This window comes from Brassica oleracea, chromosome C2 (genome assembly GCF_000695525.1).
Source record: "Brassica oleracea var. oleracea cultivar TO1000 chromosome C2, BOL, whole genome shotgun sequence".
Lineage (NCBI taxonomy): Eukaryota > Viridiplantae > Streptophyta > Magnoliopsida > Brassicales > Brassicaceae > Brassica > Brassica oleracea.
This window is the reverse complement of record NC_027749.1, coordinates 21,846,192-21,848,709: the sequence shown is the minus strand read 5'-3', so window position 1 is coordinate 21,848,709 and position 2,518 is coordinate 21,846,192.

The following is a 2,518-nucleotide window of genomic DNA, read 5'->3' as shown; positions in this document are numbered from 1 at the left end:
AATACCTAAGCTTAACATATCAATTGGCTTGATTTAAAATTTTGGACACAGAATCAATAATTATTTTAAGTATTTTTGGTGATTTGAGTATACTTTAACTATTTCAGATATTTACTTTTGACTATCTATATATATTTTCAAGTATTTAAACTAATTTAAAAGTATCATTCTTGATGTTTTATATACGTTAAATCTAAAAATAATTTATATATATATAAGTATATAAATCTATTTTTAGATAATTCGGGTACCCGAATACTTCGGTTCGGATCAGATTCGGTTCTCTAAATAACAAAATTTTGAATAACTCGAATATTTAATCAATTTATGTTCGGGTTTGGTACTATATTTTTGGATCGGTATCGGTTCTGTTCCTCGGATTCATTTTGCCAAACATTAATAATTACATGAAAAACAAATATCAACATATTTTTCAAAATATAAACCCGCGCAGGTGCGCGGATCAAAGTCTAGGATCTAATTACAAGAAAAGTTTTGAATGTTAAAAAAGGTCAGTAAGGCTCAAATCAAAAAGAGCAAGGTCATTTAAGACATTAATTGTTTTTAAAAGAGTAAACAAACGTTTTATCATTGCGAAGTGTCATGATTATGACATATCAAGTTAGTAGCTTACTTCTTATATATACCCATAGTGTATTATATTCTACATATATTTTTTAAAAGTTTTTACCTTGTACATTATCATGATGGAACTCAAATGATTGGATTTGTTAATAAATTTGTTTTCTACTTTATGGCCTTCATTACTCAATCTTTCGTTATTCATAATTGATTTTGTAACATTCGTTGTGAAGGTAAGTAGATTCTTTATCCAACATACTTTTTTTTAATTAACACTATACAAAATATATACTGGCAACGCATAAGAGTAAAGAGCCCGGAACATTTTACTCACTGCATGAACTCGGAGAGTGGAAAAAAAAAGAGAAAGGTAATGCAACCGAATGGTCTTTCAAGTATTACAAGATTTGTTTTCTCTTATAAGAAATAGAACACTTAGTGCCCATAATTCTCTCCATATTAATTGTCTCTATTGCTATAGGGGCTGGGTTCAAGTACCACCCAGGAGGGAATGATGTACTTTCATAAAATTGATCTCCACCAAAGAGAGTTTTGTTTGGAAAGACGATGTTGATCGAGATGCAATAGAATTAGCTTTCGAAAAAGATCGACAAACGAAAAGGATGGATTCAGAACTGTATCCAAGATTCTCTAGTATTGAAGCTTCAATCACTACAAGAAAACACGCCGAATTCCGACGGAGGTTCCGACGGACATCAATGTCGTCGGACATTTGTGACGGATTACTGACCAATTTCCGACGGAATTCCGACGAAACAAGGGTCGTCAGAATTTTCCGACGACTTTTCGACGACATTCCGATAAAAAATGTAACCGTTGTAGTCGTCGGAAGTTGGTCGGAATATTCCGATGAATTTCCGACGACATTCCGATTAACAGTAAAGTCGTCGGAATTCCGTCGGTATTTTCCGACGAATTTCCGACGAACCATGTGACCGTTGCCGACAAATATATATGACCGTTGTATAGCCGTTTGAGATTGGACAATACCGACGGAATTCCGACAGACTGCTTTACATCCGTCGGAATTTCGTCGGAAAGTCGTCGGAGGGCCGTAAGCAATTTCCTATAAATACAACCCCTCCTCATTCAACTCATTCACACTTCATTCTCTCTTCATTCTCTTTAGTCATAACAATTCCGTGAAAATCATGTCTTCAGAAGTTTATTATCGTTCGTGGATGGATAAACCTCATTTGGATCCGAACACCAATTTGCTTACGGAAGAATACGTTCAAGGGATTGGAGAATTCATGAGGCTTGTTCAACAGCAACCGGATGCAAAAAGTGGTATGTTAAGATGTCCCTGCTCTTCTTGCAATAATAATAAGGTTATAAAAGAATTTGATGTTTGGACTCATTTGTATATGAAAGGGTTTTCACGTAATTATAAAGTTTGGTACCTTCATGGGGAAACTGGTTATGAATATGGTAGTACTAGCGAACCTCAGCCTGTTAGTGAACCTCAGCCTGATATTAGGTTAGAAGAATCTAGAACGGATATAGATTATGGTGTAGGTACTGAGCAGATGGTACATGATCATTATAGAGGGGAAGAACCAAACCCCGAGTCTAGGAGATTTTTTGACATGTTGGATGCAGGAAAACAACCTTTGTATCAAAATTGTAGAGATGGTCATTCAGTCTTATCATCTGCAACTAGATTAATGGGTATTAAGACAGACTATAATTTGGCTGAAGAATGTATGGATGCGATTACTGATTTTGTCAAAGGTATTCTACCTGAGGATAACCTTGCACCGGGTTCATACTACGAGGTTCAGAAACTTGTTGCAGGTCTTCAACTACCGTATGAAGTGATAGATGTATGTATTGACAACTGCATGATCTACTAGAGAGCGGATGAGACACGGAATATATGCAAATTTTGTGGGAAACCTCGTTATCAGGACAC